We start from the raw sequence: 21,154 nt of genomic DNA on the forward strand, positions 1-21,154 counted from the left end.
ATGGCTGAGACTCATTATCTAATCATTTGAATAAAACAGGGTATATGTTTGAGATACATTATCTAATCATTTGAATAAAGCGGTTTCTATGGTTGAAATACCTTTCTTGTGATGTCATTCAGTCAGAGAGAAATCGTGGGACTAATATATCTTGAAAAATGTGATGAAAAAATTAATCTCTCTCTGGCATTATAAGGCAGTTCTTATAGATGACATTATTGCGGTAATATGTCGGGTCTAATTTTTTGTAGCCAGAGACATATTTGTGTAGAGAATATTGTCCAAAGAATGTCGTAAATCTTTGGACATAAATTTCTCATAAAATGCTTTTTATTGCAGCTGAATTGAAAGAAAAGGACATTGAAGAGTTTCTGAAAATAATCATTACAGCGAAAGACTCCATAGAGACATAAACAGCTGATGTATATTATGCTTTTTTTGTTTTTTTAGTGTTGCATGACCCAATTTTGTTTTAAAGTGCTTTCTGACCTAGGATCTATAGTGTTGTTTGACCTTTGGTTTACAAAATTGTTGTTTGACTGAACAGTTTTAGTGTTGTCAGACCTTAATTTATTACTTTAATGGGTGTCACCACTGTTATATGATTGTGTGACATAAAGATTCCATTGAAACTAATGGGTAATTATTTCCAGTTAGCAGTAATGAGACTTTCAAAATCACCAAGACCTTTTTGTATAATTTATTGTCTCTGACTAAACCAAAGTTCAGCTAGATTAGATTACAGCAAGGATGAAACAGCAATTAAAAGTGACTTTCTATGTATGTTGTCAGGTTGACATTTATTGTCAAAATGTAATTCTAGCTGGTGCAACATAAGAATAACATGATAATTTAGTAATCTTAAACCAGGTTTTGTTATTTTCTAGAATAATCCAAATTTATTTAATAAAATATAAAATGAATCTGACAAATGTTTTTTTGTTTGTTTTTTTTTCATTATAATGGAATTGCTTTTATTCTACAGATAAAAAAAATAACAACAAAGTTTACATTGGGCTTCATAATATGGTAAAATGATTAAATCAAAAATCCTTATTATAAATGATATGGTATTTTAAGAAATTCATTTTCTGAAAGTTTCATTGAAATCCATTGACATATATGTTGAAGTATGATTGCATGGTGAAAATTGTATACAATAAAAAGACTTGTTCACCATTCTGCCAATAGTAACAATAGTTTTCTATAAAACCTGGTTAAATAATGTACAGAATTAAATTTATCCTTGTATGTAAGAGATGAATGTCTCATAGAAATACCTTATAAAAATTTAGATACAATTTAAATATATCTTAATAATTCATCATCTATATTGATTTGAAAGGGACATGTGTGATTTATGTTAAATATGTATTTTAAAATTGTTAATATTTTGTATGATGATGTTTAATTATTGTACAAGTCAAAAATAAATGTTCTGTTCTGTTCTGATAATAACTCATGTTTGTCTATTCTAGCCAACTTGAATAGACTATACAATTATTCAGATGGTATTTTCCTGAATTTTCTGGAACAGATTGCTTTTCAAGGAGTGGATAATCCTACTAAAAACACTCATTAAACATAGTTAGGTCCATAAAGGAAACCTTTTACTTATTATTCCTGGACTTTTATGTTGTTTTTAACAAGAAAACATGTTTAAATACAAAATTCTTACTTGAATTAAGAATAAAAATTAGCAAAAATGAAAATAATACAGGTGTTACAAATTTATTGGGAAAAATTCAAAGAATTGCTTTGGCAAATATTATAATTATCAAGTTAGATATATATTAGTTTAGGTGCAATTATTCATAATATACTAATAATACAAACAGGTGTGTAGGTGTAAAATTTAGTGTTTTTTACTTCATAAAAGGCTTTGCCAGTTTCATTACTGTTTCTTTTTGTTTATTTTTTAGCTCACCTGTGCACTTTGTGCTTAATATTGAGATGTAAGGATCAATCAGAATCTCTGCACTGCAAGTTTGTTAAAACTCTACAGGTTATTTCATTGAGTTTGGTTGGAATTTGTCAGACATTTGACAATCTTTGTCTCAGTGAAGTTTTGGACACATAATGTTCAAAAAAAGTAATAAAGAAAATAACTAGGTTACAAGGTCAGATGAAGGGATAAACCTGCTTCAAACACACATAACACCATAATTATTGTTATTAAAATGTTTATAAAACCAATGCTCCATTACAATAATGTCAGACTTGGTTATTTTAGTTATCTTCTTTGCTTGCAGTCTTTTCAGCATGAAAACAAAAATTGTTGCAGCACACTCAGGTTAGCGATAAATGGCCATCTTGACCCTCTTGTTATAAGTTGTAAAATGATAAAAAGATAATGATATATGAGAATAATAATATAGTCAAATGGCAGAAAAGTTTTAGTGATGAATGTTTTTCATTCTTAATCCCTACCAACCACCATGAATTCTGGCAACTTAATCTTTAAATCTTGGCAAATCAGTAATTGACTTGCATTTCTGTGAAATGGGAAATGTCTCTTGTTAATGTATGAGATTTGAATATACAAAATACTAAAACTTGTGGCACTCAATATTTGGTATTTTTTATGAGCATTGAATAATTTCCAAAGAGTATATTCCATTTGTACCTTGTCAGTTTCTAAGAAAAAGTCTAGCAAACATTAGCGCTGTGGCGACTTTGCTGTGCAAAAACTTTAATGCAGCCCATTATTCAAACATTTTAAAAGATATCAACATGAAACTTTGAATACTTCATTATCATGACAAGGTAAAGGGACATTATTCTGAAGGCTGTATTTTTGGAAATATGCCCCTTTTCAACTTAGACTTTTTGTCAAAATGGTTATTTTTAACAGCCAATTGTTAAAACTGCATGCCTTACTCTTGTTTGATCTCCAAACTGATTGAACATTTATTACACAATAGGTGTTATAAGTACCACTTGATATTTTGTTTTTGTGATGCATGTGAAAACTAAGTGGCTTTGTTGTTCTGCTATTTCTCATTTAATGAGATTTTCAGGTTGAAGTATACTATGGCAACATATTCTTTATTTAGCTATTTACTGAGACTTTAATATCGTAAATCTAAAAATAACCCAATTCTTCAAATAGTTTCTATAAAAGGTAACAGTGAAGATAAATGGCCATTTTTCATTTGCCCCTTCTGCCCTATACACTTATATAATAAGAAAAGTAAAAGCAATTAATTAATTGTACTTACCTCAGTCTTTTGTTTTTAATTGACAGATGAAAATCTTCCAGATAACTTTGACACTGCAAAAAAATAAATAATTGGATTACAATTTTAATCACCTAAATCGTCATGGATAGATTGAAACAGAACATGATACCTATCTTACACTGCATGAGGGTTTTTTTTCAGTTCTTTTTCCTTATCAAGTGTTCATTACTGCATGCCTGAAAAACAAAAATGGCATTCAGAGCTTAATGAAGCTTAAGTTATAGCTCAAATTTGAGTAAAATCTGTATTTTGCACAAACAAAAATTATTTTTCATCTTATACAGAGTGACTATGTTGGAACCTATTTATTAACTGTTTATATCCCATAACTATTGCAGAAATTAATTTGTTTAAATATATTTATCTAAATAATGATTACGAAATTAAATATATATTTATCTAAAATAAGAAATTGGTCACTTGCGGAGAAATTGGTAATTTCTGGTTAGTAATATCTAAGAAAGTCTTAAAGTGGACCAACCACGAAGATGTGTTAAAAAAATCTATTGAAATCAGCATGGAAACCAACTTAACAAACAAAAAAGCATATAATAATATCTGTTTAGACTTCATATGTACTGCATGTTTTAAGCTCGACTATTTATTTTTTTTGGAAAAAAAAAAAAAATAGAGGTATTGTTAGTTTGTCGCAGTAGCTTTGGTGTTGCCGTCTGCAAACTTGTACCTAAATGATCATAACTTTTTAAGTTCTTGGTGTATTTTCTTCATACTTGGCCACAACAACCCTTGGGACAAGACCTTTTAGTGGATCAGACTAACCTTGACCTTCATTCATAAATGACCTTGAACTTCAAGGTCAAATGTCTAAATTTTGCTTGTTTTTTGTTTTTAGTGGCTATAACTTTGTTATTTTTGAATGGATTTTGATGTCTTCAAACTTGGAACATGTTCTATAAAAAGTGCATAACTTATAAGATATGGAACCTTTTTAGTAATTATGCCCCCATTTCGAAGAAAAGGGGGTATATTGCTTTGCACTTGTCGGTCCGTCGGTCCGTCGGTCTGTCGGTCCGTCGGTCCGTAGACCAAATGGTTTCCGAGTGATAACTAAAGAACCCTTAGGCCTAGGAACTTCAAACTTGGTATGGTGATTGTTCATGATCAGTAGATGACCCCTATTGATTTTGGGGTCAAGGGGTCAAAGGTCAAGGTCACATTGACCTTGTAAGGAAAAACAGTTTCCGATCAATAACTAAAGAACCTTAAGGCCTAGGAACTTCAAACTTGGTATGGTGATTGGTTATGATCAGTAGATGACCCCTATTGATTTTGGGGTCAAGGGGTCAAAGGTCAAGGTCACATTGACCTTGTAAGGAAAAATGGTTTCCGATCAATAACTAAAGAAATTTAAGGCCTAGGAACTTCAAACTTGGTATGGTGATTGGTCATGATCAGTAGATGACCCCTATTGATTTTGGGGTCAAGGGGTCAAAGGTCAAGGTCACATTGACCTTGTAAGCAAAAACGGTTTCCGATCAATAACTAAAGAACTTTTAGGCCTAGGAACTTCAAACTTGGTATGGTGATTGGTTATGACCAGCAGATGACCCCTATTGATTTTGGGGTTAAGGGGTCAAAGGTCAAGGTCACATTGACCTCTTGGGTAAAAACGGTTTCCGATCAATAACAAAAGAACCCTTAGGCCTAGGGACTTCAAACTTGATATGATGATTGGTCATGATCAGTAGATGACCCCTATTGATTTTGGGTTCAAGGGGTCAAAGGTCAAGGTCACATTGACCTCATAGGTAAAAACAGTTTCCGATCAATAACTAAAGAACCCTTAGGCCTAGGAACTTCAAACTTGGTATGGTGATTGGTCATGACCAGCAGATGACCCCTATTGATATTGGGGTTAAGGGGTCAAAGGGCAAGGTCACATTGACCTTGTAGGTAAAAATGCTTTCCAATCAATAACTTAAGAACCCTTAGGTCTAGGAACTTCAAACTTGGTATGGTGATTGGTCATGACCAGCAGATGACCTTTTGATTTTGGGGTCAAGGGGTCAAAGGTCAAGGTCACATTGACCTTGTAGGTAAAAACGGTTTCCGATCAATTAACTAAAAACTTAGGCCTAGGAACTTCAAACTTTGTATGATGATTAGTCGTGACCAGCAGATGACCCCTATTGAGTTTTGGGTCAAGGGGTCAAAGGTCAAGGTCACATTGACCTTGTAAGTAAAAACGGTTTCTGATCAATAACTTAAGAACGCTTAGGCCTAGGAACTTCAAACTTGGCATGGTGATTTGTCATGACCAGCAGATTACCCCTAATGATTTTGGGATCAAGGGGTCAAAGGTCAAGGTCACATTGACATTGTAAGTAAAACGGTTTCTGATCAATAACTAAAGAACCTTAAGGCCTAGGAACTTCAAACTTGGCATGGTGATTGGTCATGAGCAGCTGATGCCCCTCATTGATTTTGGGGTCAAAGGTCAAGGTCACATTGACCTTGTATGTTAAAACGGTTTCCGATCAATAACTAAAGAACCCTTAGGCCTAGGAACTTCAAACTTGGCATGGTGATTGGTCATGAAAAGCTGATGCCCCTCATTGATTTTGGGGTCAAAGGTCAAGGTCACATTGACCTTGTATGTTAAAACGGTTTCCGATCAATAACTAAAGAACCCTTAGGCCTAGGAACTTCAAACTTGGTATGGTGATTGGTCATGACCAGCAGATGACCTATTGATTTTGGGGTCAAGTGGGCAAACGTCAAGGTCACATTGACCTTGAAGGTAAAAACGGTTTCTGATCAATTAACTAAAAACGCTTAGGCCTAGGAACTTCAAACTTTGTATGATGATTGGTCGTGACCAGTAGATGACCCCTATTGAGTTTTGGGTCAAGGGGTCAAAGGTTAAGGTCATGACCAGTAGATACTTGATAATCCTTTTTAATTGTTTGATCACTGGGTCAGAAGTCATGCATAATAACCTTATCACATGACTAATTGGCTGCTGATAGGGGGCATACATGTTTTACAAACATATCTTGTTTCTTACCATATTTGTGTAAAAATTTCTATGTCTGAGGGAAAATTGAGTCTGTGGTTTACAGGTGAATGATTGGAGGAAAAAAGGCGGACAATATTTAGTTTTATTTCCCTGTTGTCATTAGTTTAATGTCAGATTACTTGGAAAATTGCAGAAATATTGTTTTCTTGCTTGCTTTTTGCACTTGATTGAATATTTCCTTACAGTATTAAGACACATTTAAGAGTGATCTGTTGAAAGGATGGATGGTTTGGACACAAAGCAAGATTATCACAGAAGAGTCACAGGGGAAATATAATGTAACTATAAAATAGTTAAACAATAGAATTTAGAAAATTAAATGGGGAAAAAATGTGCATTTTTGAGTATTTTAAGTTTGAAAAGAGACAAACTTGAATTTATTGAAGTTTTTTTAAAAATAATGCTTTGGTTTATTATGTTGTTAAAGTTCAATAGAAAAACTTGGTGCAAAATTGGGAGGTTTACTTAAGATTTATCAGGATTCTAAAGAAAATGTACAAAGAATAATTATTTATAATATTAAAAAGCTCAATCAAGCCCCCGAAAATGCTAATATTTATGCCCCCATTTCGAAGAAAAGGGGGTATATTGCTTTGCACTTGTCGGTCCGTCGGTCCGTCGGTCCGTAGACCAAATGGTTTCCGAGTGATAACTAAAGAACCCTTAGGCCTAGGAACTTCAAACTTGGTATGGTGATTGGTCATGACCAGTAGATGACCCCTATTGATTTTAGAGTCAAGGGGTCAAAGGTCAAGGTCACATTGACCTTGTAAGCAAAAACGGTTTCCGATCAATAACTAAAGAACCCTTAGGCCTAGGAACTTCAAACTTGGTATGGTGATTGCTCATGACCAGTAGATCACCCCTTTTGATTTTTTGGTCAAGGGGTCAAAGGTCAAGGTCACATTGACCTTATAAGCAAAAAACGGTTTCCGATCAGTAACTCAAGAACGCTTAGGGCTAGGAACTTCAAACTTTGTATGGTAATTTGTCATGATCAGTAAATGACCCCTATTGATTTTGGGGTCAAGGGGTCAAAAGTCAAGGTCACATTGACCTTGTAAGCAAAAACAGTTTCCGATCAATAACTAAAGAACCCTTAGGCCTAGCAACTTCAAACTTGGTATGGTGATTGGTCATGATCAGTAGATGACCCCTATTGATTTTGGGGTCAAGGGGTCAAAGGTCAAGGTCACATTGACCTTGTAAGCAAAAATGGTTTCCGATCAATAACTAAAGAACCCTTAGGCCTAGGAACTTCAAACTTGGTATGGTGATTGGTCATGATCAGTAGATGACCCCTATTGATTTTGGGGTCAAGGGGTCAAAGGTCAAGGTCACATTGACCTTGTAAGCAAAAAACGGTTTCCGATTAATAACTAAAGAACCCTTAGGCCTAGGAACTTCAAACTTGGTATGGTGATTGGTCATGATCAGTAGATGACCCCTATTGATTTTGGGGTCAAAGGTCAAGGTCACATTGACCTTGTAAGCAAAAACGGTTTCCGATCAATAACTAAAGAATCCTTAGGCCTAGGAACTTCAAACTTGGTATGGTGATTGGTCATGATCAGTAGATGTCCCCTATTGATTTTGGGGTCAAGGGGTCAAAGGTCAAGGTCACATTGACCTTGTAAGCAAAAACGGTTTCCGATCAATAACTAAAGAACCCTTAGGCCTAGGAACTTCAAACTTGGTATGGTGATTGGTCATGATCAGTAGATGACCCCTATTGATTTTGGGGTCAAGGGGTCAAAGGTCAAGGTCACATTGACCTTGTAGGTAAAAACGGTTTCCGATCAATTAACTAAAAACGCTTATTCCTAGGAACTTCAAACTTTGTATGATGATTGGTCGTGACCAGCAGATGACCCCTAATAAGTTTTGGGTCAAGGGGTCAAAGGTCAAGGTCACATTGACTTTGTAAGTAAAAACAGTTTCTGATCAATAACTTAAGAACCCTTAGGCCTAGGAACTTTAAACTTGGTATGGTGATTTGTCATGACCAGCAGATTACCCCTATTGATTGTGGGATCAAGGGGTCAAAGGTCAAGGTCACATTGACATTGTAAGTAAAAACGGTTTCTGATCAATAACTAAAGAACGCTTCGGCCTAGGAACTTCAAACTTGGCATGGTGATTGGTCATGAGCAGCAGATGACCCCTATTGATTTTGAAGTCAAAGGCCAAGGTCACATTGACCTTGTATGTTAAAATGGTTTCCGATCAATAACTAAAGAACCCTTAGGCCTAGGAACTTCAAACTTGGTATGGTGATTGGTCATGACCAGCAGATGACCTATTGATTTTGGGGTCAAGGGGTCAAAGGTCAAGGTCACATTGACCTTGTAGGTAAAAACGGTTTCTGATCAATTAACTAAAAACACTTTGGCCTAGGAACTTCAAACTTTGTATGATGATTGTTCGTGACCAGCAGATGACCCCTATTGAGTTTTGGGTCAAGGGGTCAAAGGTTAAGGTCATGACCAGTAGATACTTGATAAACCCTTATTAATTGTTTGATCACTCAGGGTCAGAAGTCATGCATAATAACTTTATCACATGACTAATTGGCTGCTGATAGGGGGCATACATGTTTTACAAACATATCTTGTTTTAATATTTAAAAGCTTTGAATTTTTTCTAAATGTTTTTCCAATACAGTACTCATTCAGCCAGAAAGGTAAACCATTGCTTTGCTTCTTTGGCCATTAGTAAGGCAATTTTGATTTAGTATTTTGTATGGAAGAGAAACTACCACTTTTTGTATGTTTTGCATCTGTAATGACAAATTATTTCACGTTCATTCAATGCTGCATTTCTTTATGCGTAATTAGCATGCAACATGCTTTATTAAAAATATTAAACTCAGGTTTGCCATTTCTTCAGAGAAAAATCTTATTTATTTCAGAGGCTTAATAATTACATCAAGCAGCTTTTTGAGGGGAAAATGAATACAATAAGATCCCTTAACATTTAAATGCATGCACAATCTTAGAATATTGGGCGTTTGTGGCCCGATGGTTATGGTAATTGTCTTCAAACCACTTGCCCCTTCAGTCTGCTGTGGGTTCGAATTATACCAGGGACTTTTCATTGTATCACACAAGGAAGCTATCCAGCTAGCTTCAGTGCCAACTAGTGCCTCAAATAATGTACAGAGGAGCACCTTTTTTTTGGTTACTGACAAGAACCTGGACAATAACCTGGGACAAGAACATTTGTGTTTACCAAACACTTTCTTGTTAATAGAATTAAGTACTCAGATAGTAACTGACATCAAAATCATACGCCTAAATTAAAAACACCAAAAAGGGAAAAACTATATATGGGTTCTTAAGAATCTATGACAAGGCTAACATTTCTTTTGTTGGATTTTTTCTCCAGAAAAAACAACAAAGATTTGTGTTGGTTATTGAAGCATTGTATAGAATGTTGACAGTTTGTGTCAGGTCTGTTAAACATGTGACATGTCTGTTAATAGAGGTATATATTTTTGACATAACCATCAAGAAAACTTAAACCTTTACTCATCTAAATTCTTGAGTAATATTGGATGAAACTTTTATAATATATGATCTTTCCTGAATATCTACTGTATTTTATAGTATAAATGGACTTTCCATGAATCAAGAGATATACCTTTGTTGCTTGTAAGTAATAAAGTATAATTTAACAGTAGACTTAATAAAATTGTTAATATGAAAATAAAAAGATTAAAAATATGGGAAGAAGAAAAAAAGCAGCATATGTTGTGCTATTGGCATGTGATTAACAGGTTGGCATTGTTCAAAAGATTCGACAAAAGCGAGAAATTTCATTGCTTTCATTGCTAAAAATGATAAATGGTTATATCCAGATTGAAAGATGTATGTCTATTTAAGATATTTATCATGGTAAGAGTTAATTATGAAGGAAAAGTAAAATAGGAGCTGCTGTCTCTAAACACATGATCACTTCTGACAAATGGTCAAACAGTCCACACTAATTCCTTATCTATTGCCTCTTAGCTGTATAATAGTATATCTAATAACATATTAATTATGTCCATTTAATACTTCATATAACTCACTAGCAATGTACAAACAAAATGTCTTATAAATTGTTCCCTTAGTGTGAATACATTATGCCACCTTATTTAGGTGCCATTTTAACAGTTTTACACTTTGGTGACAAAATGACATTTTATTTCAGTATAATAACAATAAAAAAATAACAAAAACAGGTTATTACTGTAATTCTAAACTTGGAAAGTTTATTTAACACTTACATTAGCCACATGAATATTTTATTTGTCCCTGCAAAGTGTTAAAAAGTTCTCAAGAACATTTATGGAACATGATTTAGATAATTTTCTGTAAAGAATCTAGACTCCAAACTCATTGATTTTACATCTCCTTTTGTCAACTTTTCAGAGAAACATGTTGTGCATGAAGCTACATTTCTTTTGGATGACATTGCAATTTTGATTCATCTTGGGAGTATAATATTCAGGAGTAGAGTGTAATCAAGAGTATAATTGAGTGTAAAGTATAATCAAAAGATAGTAGAGTATTAACAAGAGTAAGTAGATTAAAAACAACAAGAGTAGAGTAAAGTCAAAAGTAGAAAGATGTTCAACAGTAGAGTATAGTCGTGCCAAGAGATACTAGAGTATAAACAAGAGTATATTTAAGAGTATGATTATACAAGAGTAAAGTATAACCAAGAGATACTAGAGTATAAACAAGAGTAAGTAGAGTAAAATCAAGGATAGAGAATAATCAACAATTATTAGAGTATTTAAATAATAGTACAGTATAATTGGGAGTAGAGTATAATCAAGAGTTTAAGTAGAGTATATACAAAAGTAGACTATAGTGTGAGATGGGTATTATAGAGTAAAATTTAGTTTAGAATATAATCAAGAGTAGAGTAAAATTAAGAATAGAGTATAATGGAGAGTAGAGTATAATTTAAAATAGAGTGTAAACAAGAAAGAGAAGAGAAGAAATTGGGAGTAGAGTATATTCATGAGTAGATTATATTCAAGGGTAGAGTATAATTTAGAATAGAATGTATGCAATTGACAATAGAGTATAAATTCCCAGAGTGGAGGGGTACAGGGGTACAAAAATCAGCTTAATTTTACTACAGTAACAAAAGCATTACAAGTTAACAACTTTCTCTTCAGTTCATGTTTTGGGTTGTTGGTTTTCTGTGAAAATATAAGAAAATTGTGCAAGCTTTTGAAGCGTATTGAAGTATGATAGATGATGTAGCAGTCTGATAGGATACATGACAGAAGTGATAATATAAACAATATAATATCCAGACAGGAATACTGAGAAACTTTCAAATTTGTTATCATATTGGTGGTGATATTGTTTTGACATCAAAGATGTTTTAAGAAATCAACAATGAATAATTGCACTCAAGTGATATGTAAAAATAATGAAAACAAATTGCATTATGCAATAAAATTCATCATGTTGGTCTTGTTTGGTTTCAGGTGACATATCAGTTTGGTTTTTGGAAGGAAATAAATTGCTTTCTTATGTTGTTGTTCTCTCTTGCATCAATATGCAATAAACAATATCCATACACGTTACATTATATAGTTTGGTGCCATTTACAGAAAACTTCCTATTAAGATAGCTTTACAAAGTTATCACTATCTGGTAAAACATCGTTTTTCATGCTTCATAGAAAAATACTAAAAAAGCGTCAATTATGTGTTATAAAACATACACTATATTTGTTAATTGTGGCACAGATCCTTTTTATCAGGGCAGAATATAAACTTTCACATTAGCAGTTACTTCCCCTGATCTGTAGAGTTGTCTACCTTTACCAAGACACTATGAGAATTCATATTGAATGATCTCACTTCATTAAGGAAGTAGTCCTGCAAGTGATACTGGTGTGCCCTCTGAGGTCAGAAGGGAAAGTATGGGATAAGTAATCAAGGGGTCATTGGTTGGATTCTCGGGGTGAGGCGAAATATTCTGTGTGACATTAATCTCAGACATTGAATTGATTCTAATGATCATTTTTCTCTCAATGCTGCGGGATGAGTAATAAGTGGTTAGTTATCCAGGAAAGATGGTTAGGGGGGATCACTTGTTAAGATATGAGCAATTAATGAGTTAACGTTACAGAAAGAAAAGTAATTAGAAACAAAATTAAAAAAGAATGAGTAATAATCACTAAGTAATATCCTTCAAAAATCAGTAATGTAGATTATTCACCATTACTCTTTTTAATGATAAATGATTTAATGATGAAAATATAACAGCAAAGTGCCTTGCTGTGAAGTGATATGTAGTTATGATAGTAAATGAAAGTTTGATATGAAATGAAGGAACATATTATATTTTTGGAAATCTTTACAAGAATTTTAGGTTATTACAGTTTAAGATTTTGTAGATGTAGTGTTAACTGATAAGATACCCATTAAGTTGTTTTGTTATTTTGCAGACTTGGTCTTATACCACAAACGTTTAGAATTCAATCATTGTCTGTCTGAACACAAATTAGACAGAGGAATTAGACATAACTTGAGATATTTGTGCAGGATTTTTATTGCAATATCTAAAAGGATTTGTTAATAACACAACATGAAAGATTTAGAAGAATTAGTGTTTATTATGTGCTTAATCAAAAATAGAAAGAGTAGAAAAAAAATTAACTGCGCATTAGACTTATATATTGTTCAAAGGATTTATTTTATTACCTTCACAAAGAAAAAAAGTTTTAAATTTGTAAGCAGGTATTTTTCTGAAGTCTTTATTTTGAAATTCTGGTACTGTGTTTGTTTGTTTGTTTGTTTGATTGGGTTTAACATCACACCGACACAGTATAGGTCATTTGGCGACGTGTCTGGTGGAGGAAGACCTCAGGTGCCCTTCCTTGCATTATTTCAGGCATGAACCTGAGCCCCTGAGTAGAACCACCGATGTTCCGTAAGCTAGCTGGATATATATAGCTTGACCTCACATGAAAGAATCCAAAGTCCCTGTCGGGATTTGAAACCACAGCGGTGAGGGGCAAGTGGTTTGAAGTCAACAACCATAAACCACTCGGCCCAGGACGCCCAGATACTGTGTTTGAATTTGAGATCAAGCATTATTGATACAGTAGAACTTAACCCAACTTAGGACAACCCAGAAATTAAGACCAATTAAGATTACAAAGCCAGGGACCGCAAGTTTGATCCCAAAATACTCCCAATTACAATTATTAAGTCTTTTTGGATAAAACTTGAAAGGGAGTAATTTCTGTATCTTTAGCTCTAAACAATTAAAATTATGTACAGTCTTCAACAGCGAATTGCCCATATGAGTTTTTTTATATGAGTTTTTTTATGGCAACTATTATTTGGATTGTTTTGTTTGGTTTAAGTGATATCTCAGCAGTCGGACCTTCTAACAGGAATTCCTGGATAACTAAACAGTAATTACCAATTTCATCCTCAAGTAAACGACTACTTTTGCACATGATATCTAAACTGGCAGGTATTGGTCTAGAAGTTGGAAATCAATTGTCATGGAAGATTTTTTGCCCTGCCATGGAACGAACCAATGACACCTGGGTCTGAGGTTTTAAAAAAAAAATTTAATGAACACAAACTCAGGCCTCAGGTATTTCATTGGTCAGAAACCAACACAGAATGTATATTGAACAATGAAAATCCTCAGATTTGAGACAGAACTCAAAATGATAAAAGTTCTATGACCTCTAGGCAAGGATTACAAATCTTATGTTCTCCCCATTTAGCTTAAAGTGGGTGGATATCACACACACACACAAATACTTTGGAGTATTTAAGTCTAGTGGTCAGACTAACATGGCGGGAATTAGACTGTTCTGGCTAAATTCTGATGAAGCCCTGTCATTATTGCTGCTGAAATGCTTTGAAATTCTTAAGTAAATCAAAGCCATACAAATCCTCCATTACAGTCTGCTAAATATTTGACAGGTTTACTTATAGGATATTACATTTGCAGACAATCACTCATTTGTATCCATTATGATTTCATAAACTTTGACAAGCAAATTCTGCCTTGTTTGATATGTTATGCAAGAGGCAAATAAATTGTTCCATGGTGGAATGAAATTATTTTCAGATTTGATAAAGTTTCTTGCTTCTTAAATATTTATGTTTATTGAAGTAATATTAGCTCTGTTTAAGCAAATAGTGGAAGGTCCCCATTGGACCGAAACTTTTGTGTTGGTATTTAAAAGGGTGACATATGTAATGTAATGATGAACTGTAAATTTTGAACTTAAACAAATAAATTTTCTGTTTTGTGCTGTTGTATAAAAGTAATATTTTTAATAATAACCGAAAAGAGATAATGTTTAACAATGTAAATTAGTTCTTTTTTATATCCAAAATCTAAAAATATACCAAAACTTCAGTACTGTCTATAAGCAGAAAACTTTCAGTCGAAGCTAGGGGAAACAGCATTCTTTTTGAAGGGCTGTGGCCTTAAAATGGCCTCAATTTATAGGCTGTTAAGGTTGTTCACCTACCTTTTAGAAAGTCATGAAATAGACTTGTACACATTGTTGTGACTAAAATTAACATCACAGCTAGAAAAATATGTTTATGTGAGTATAATGATCAGATTGTATACTAACAATGGCTCTAGAATCATGTAATGTGGATATTAGTATACTGTACAATCAGCAGACAATCAAATTTACTAAAGAATACTTTGTCAACAAATGAGTTCAAATTGTCAATATCAAGTCTACATGCCTATTATTCCATTGCAGTTAAATCAGATAGACCTCATTGAATCTGATTTACATGTTTTTGATACAGTTTGTTGAAAATGAAGCCGAAACAAAAGATAACTTTGTTTGAATATGGGCGATTCGATGCATGCAGAAATAGAGATGGTTTAAGTTACTTCATAACCTTAAGCAAAGGAGCATGATTTGGAAAGCTCTGCCTTCTTAATTTTCTGTCTAAGAATTATGGATAAAGCTGAGTACAGGGCCAAGGGCAATTTCTTCAAGGATTTCATTAAGCTGCAACTGATGGAAAACTGATCTTTTTAACCATAGTTATACTGTAGGAACGCTCAGAAATCAATGTTACAAGTGTCTAAAACTTATTTTGATAGAGAGGATAATTTCGTTTCATTTTGAATCTAGGCTTAGAGCTTGCCAGTGCCAGAAGTGTTTCTTTAAATTGTTGCTTAAAATGTTAAAATGAGTTGTCTATATATTTTAAAAGTCATTTATGTGTTAATTGTGGCTAGATCTGCATGAAATCGTTGATAAAGACTTGTACTTGTACTGTCGATGTACTTTTAAAAGCTTAAGCTCATAGCCTTTAGGTGTTTAACTTAATTAAAGGTCTAATAGTCGTTACCCAGAATTCTGCAAACAGACGTTTACTTTAAAACTTCATGTTTACAAAAAATCAGCTAACATGATGCTTTTATTATTTTCAAAGTTGTGACTATAAAAGTTTGTTTGTACACAGCCACCACCCCCACCCCCGGATTAAAGCTGGGGAAAACCCAAAATATTTCAATATTCTTAATTTTTACAAGATATGTTTGACAGCAATCTAGCGACTGGAAACTGAAGACTTCAAATTAATTCATGCACTTACATTTAATTTATGCCACTAGCACTGACTTCAAACACATTTTAACAGTTAATTTTTCATAGAAAAAAAACATATGTTTTATATGATTACAGACTTCTCCATCATTAAAGCTAATGCATTGATGTAACAATTTATATGCAACTGATAGAAATTAGATGAAACGATTTACCTTCTGCTCTTATCTTGGGCAAAAAACATGTAACATATGCATTAGGAATTTCTCTCGGATATTTAAATACCAATCCTTAACAGGAAACAAGTTGTTTATAGGAAGATTTAGAAGTTCCTTTCCAATTCATTTTTGCATTTACTCAATTTAACAATTCATTGGTTTGTTCCAGTACATAATTGTGAATAAATGAATAAAATCAACCAGGAGAAATGATGAATTTAAATGCTGTAAAAATGTTTAAATTATTTAATTTTGTCATAAAGGAAACATATTTGCTTTGTTTTTTAATACCAAAGGACCTTTGAGTTGACTTTTGAAGCCTCATGAGCCAAAATGTTTAAACAAAATCAGACTGGAGAAAAATTTACTAATATTTTAAGAAAAGTAAAAAAGATTCAATTATTTGCATGTTGTTTTTTTTAAATAATGACCAATTTTGCAGTATTTATCACCATAATTCTACTGCTTTACTAATGCAGAAAGGGCTATTTTTACCTATTTTGATCTCTTTTTAGTTATTTACTTGGATTGTTAGTACCGTTTGTTGTGCGGAAATTACTCACATTAATCATTTCATAGTATTTTACTTTGAAATACATTTTTAAAATTTTCATGACAATAAGCATGAATCTGGAGGCATATACTGCTGTACAATTGCTGAGGTAACAATCATTGACAGAATGCTGTTGGTGAATTTATAATAAAATAGCTGCGAAATCTAAAATCTTGCTGAACTTTGTAAAACATGGCAGTTGACTTTTTTGTTAGTGAATCTTTATTTCATTCATATGAATTAAGCCTAAACAGCCTGTTTGCCAGCAAATAATTTTACCCTTGAGATTAAACAGTGCAGGCCAAGATCAACTGGAGCATCCGAATACCACTTAATCGTGGTTTGCACTGCCCCCTATTAGGTGTGTTTTTTAAGTCTAGATTGTAAAATGGACAAATGGTCCATTTGTTTGTTTGATTGGGTTTTACGTCACACCGACACATTTGGCGACATTCTAGCACTACTGGTGGAGGAAGACCTCCTTGCATTATTTCAGACATGAACGGGCACTTGAGTAGAACCAGCGACGTCCCTTAAGCTAGCTGGATAGCTTCCTCACATGAAAGAATCCAAAGTCTCTGTCGGGATTCAAACACACAGCGGTGAGGGGCAAGTGGTTTGAAGTCAACGACCTTAACCACTCGGCAACGGACGCCCCCAAATGGTCCATTTAAAACATTAAATGAAAAGGGTAACATAAATAACAGACACATACTTGAATAAATCTGAGATCTATGAAAACAAAGAATTATACATATTAATGAAATTTAATATACTACTTAATAAGAATATATTCAGTCTTTACTCTTTTATCTATGTATGCTGGTTTTATTTCTCAATCAGTGCACACACAATGATGGAGTTTCAAGTCTTTACAAATCACTCAAATTGTCAGAAAATTGCTGGCCTGAGACAAATTAGAATCTCTCCACTTTCTAGCAGAGCAAGCTTTATACAGAAAAGATCTGTCTATTTTATTACATAAAATGATTATTTCCCTACTTATAAAAATACGTTCTGTAGTATTGAATTTCATAGTTCTAATAGCAGTGAAATAATACTCAAAACAGCCATTATAAACTTGTATTTAACTCTATAAGGAATTCCAGTCCAGACCAATAAATTTACTGTTGTCAATCTAACTGTCTGATTTATTCTTTACTAGTCAGAAGTTATAACAAGTTAATGCCCGACTGGTGGCTTCCCCCCCCCCCCACACTGTTTGATAAATTTGAAAGATTTAGTTTAGCAGATATAATTATGTTACATAAAAATATTGAATGGAAATATTTTAGTTTTTTTTGAAGAATTTTTTTTACTCAGAAAAAAATTTTTATTTTATTCAAAAAAGAAATTTTAGTTTTTACCCCTGGGAAACCCGTACGACAGGCAGTCGTCCCTGGTCGGCCCTGTTTAATCTGTATATGTAAATGTACTTTTAAATTTTCCCTAAAAAGGGAAAGGGAAAAAGGTTTTGTCCCGGGGGTTAAAAAGGACAAGTCTAGTTAAGGGTTTTAAAAGTTGTAAGCAAACCAGAAATTTTAAAAAAACAAGTTCAATCAAAAAAATTAAAGGTTTTTTGGGTTTTAAGGGAAAAACTTTTTTTAAAACACAAATTTTCCTGTTGGGGTTATTTTTAATTTGGGAAGGGAACTGAAAATGTGCAGAAATCTCAAACAATTTAAAGGTTTTGTCTTGTTTATCTCCCTTTTTTTGGGGCTGCTGTCCCCACCCAAAATTTTAGGATATAGCTTTAAAATTTCGGTAAAACTGGGGCAAAAAGGGACCCAAAAAGGAAATTATTTTCCCTAAAAAAATAGTTAGCTCATAAGGAAACAATAGTTAGCCCACATGGAAACAAAAGAAAAGAACAATAGAAATAGCTCATAAACCTAAAAAATTGGTGGTCCTCCGTCCGTAAGTAATTCAAGCACTGTAAAGCACTTTCTTAATAATGTAAACTCCGTAAAAACATGTCAAAATATGTTGTTTGTTTGTTAGGATTTTGCCCCGCTGGAGGATTGAACCAGTGACCGGTTGATTATAAATACAAAGCTTTACTCGTTAAGTGTAGCAGGTAGACGTCAAAATATATTGAAATATGCATTTGATTAGTTAAGAAAGGTTGTAAAATGAGGATGCATCATAAATTCTACAATATTTTGCCTACCCTTCGAATGTGAATTTTTATACATTTCTTAAAACTATCAATATGTATTTTTCATTATAGTTTGTTACTTTGAAATTTTGTTCACACACCTGGAGGTATGCAGCATTTATTATACCTATAGTATCATTTTATTGATGTAACAGAAACTAAATACTTGTATAATGTTGCCTTGAGGAAAATTTTAAGGTAATTGCATGAAGTGTTTTTCTATTATATCTACTGTTCATGCATTTTAATAATTAAAAATCAGCTGAACCAATTATTTACCTTCATAATCTAATTTTGCATGATGCTGTAAATTGAAGAAGATATTAGTATTTTTTTGTTATTATACAATCTCTAGCGCCCCTTCACGCAGGCAATGAATTTCTAAATATTATAGCAATTTAAGTCGTTTTGGTAAGATGAACGTATTGTCTTATTTCCTTTTAGTTCAACAGTGTTCTTACAAGCATATTTTGAGATTATTTTTTTACGCTCCCCGAAAAATATAGTCGCTGCCATGTCTGTCCGTCCGTTTTTCCGTACAAACCCAGGGGTACTTGTGTGACGTGGAGAGCAAAGGGTAACAGTAAATTCTCTTTGATCCTATTCATTCCGTTTTTAGCTCGACTTTTCTATGAAAAGGGGAGCTATCCTACTCGCCCCGGCGTCGGCGTCGGCGTCACACCTTGGTTAAGTTTTTCGTACCACCCCACTTTATTTCAGAAGTATTACAAGTATGGCTTTGAAACTTACCATACTTGTTCACCATCATAACCTCCATCTACAGACAAGAGTACATAACTCTGTCAAGGTTTTTGACAGAATTATGGCCCTTTTTTGACTTAGAAAGTGTATTGAGCTTGGTTAAGTTTTTTGTACCACCTCACTTTATTTCAAAACCATTGGAGGTATTGCTTTGAAACTGACCATACTTGTTTACCATCACGACCTTCATCAACAGACAAGAGGACATAACTCTGTCAAGGTTTTTGACAGAATTATGCCCCTTTTTGACTTAGAAAATACATTGAATATGGGTAAAATCCACTTATTGCCTTAACCCTTTGAGATATTGCTTTGAAACTTTTAATGCTATTTCACATCATTACCCCCATCTGTACGCAAGAGAAGGTAACTCTGTCAAGGATTTGTTTTAAAAATTAAGGCCTTTTATCGACTTAGAATCTTGGTTAAGTTTTTAGTACAGTCCACTTTTTGACTGAACTGTTTGAGATATTAATTTGAAAGTTGGAATACTGTTTACAATCATGATTCCCAAACATGTCCAGGAGAAGGTAATTCTGTCAAAGATTTTATTTGAATTATGGCCCTTAACTGTCAATGTTTTGTATTATAGGCAAGCACTAAAAAACTTAAAAAATCTAAAAAAATTCATTCCTATCCACTTGTTTCACTTTACCATAAATTATGTCATATAAACATTGCTGTAATATTCAAGGGTATCAAACAACTAGTTTTTTTTTCTTTCTTACCAGCCCTCTTTTGACTTAAACATTTCAAACTTTGCTGCAGTGTTCAAGGGTATCACACAATTCAGTAAAATAATTCTTCACTAAATATCTTAATGCTCATGGCCATTGTTCACTTTAAAAATACAGAGATTCTTGTATTGCCTTTTACTGCAAAAACTTTTTTTATTGGCAAGCAATAAAAAAGTCGAGCGCGCTGTCTTACGGACAGCTCTTGTTACTTGTGTGTCTTTTTTTAAGCCTTGTGTGACTAAAAGTTGCCAAAAAGATCAAAGGAAAAGTCACATAAGTACCATTTTGTGAGTATGTCTGTCTGTCCGTCCGTCCGCTTTTCTTGTCCGGGACATAACTTTGAAACAACAAGAGGTATCAACATGAAACTTTGTAGATAAATAGATGTCATTGAGTAGGTGTGCAGTGCACAAGAACAGTAACTCTGTCTTGCCTAATTTTGGAGCTATTGCCCTTTGTTCATTTTGACACTTTGAACTTTGTCCATGACATTACTCTAAAACTATGTAAAGAGGTATCAACATGAAACTTTGTAGATAGATAGATCTCATTGAGAAGGTGTGCAGTGCACAAGAACCGTTACTCTGTTTTGCCTAATTTTGGAGCTATTGCCCTTTGTTCATTTTGACACTTTGAACTTTGTCCATGACATTACTCTAAAACTGTAAGAGGTATCAACATGAAACTTTGTAGATAGATAGATGATACATTGAGAAGGTGTGCAGTGCACAAGAACCGTTACTCTGTTTTGCCTAATTTTGGAGTTATTGCCAGTTGTTCATTTTGACACTTTGAACTTTGTCTGGGACATAACTCTAAAACTATAAGAGGTATCAACATGAAACTTTGTAGGTAGATAGATCTCATTTAGTAGGTGTGA

The sequence above is a fragment of the Ruditapes philippinarum genome, unplaced genomic scaffold, assembly GCF_026571515.1.
Source record: "Ruditapes philippinarum isolate M1 unplaced genomic scaffold, ASM2657151v2 ctg2652_1_1_1_1, whole genome shotgun sequence".
Lineage (NCBI taxonomy): Eukaryota > Metazoa > Mollusca > Bivalvia > Venerida > Veneridae > Ruditapes > Ruditapes philippinarum.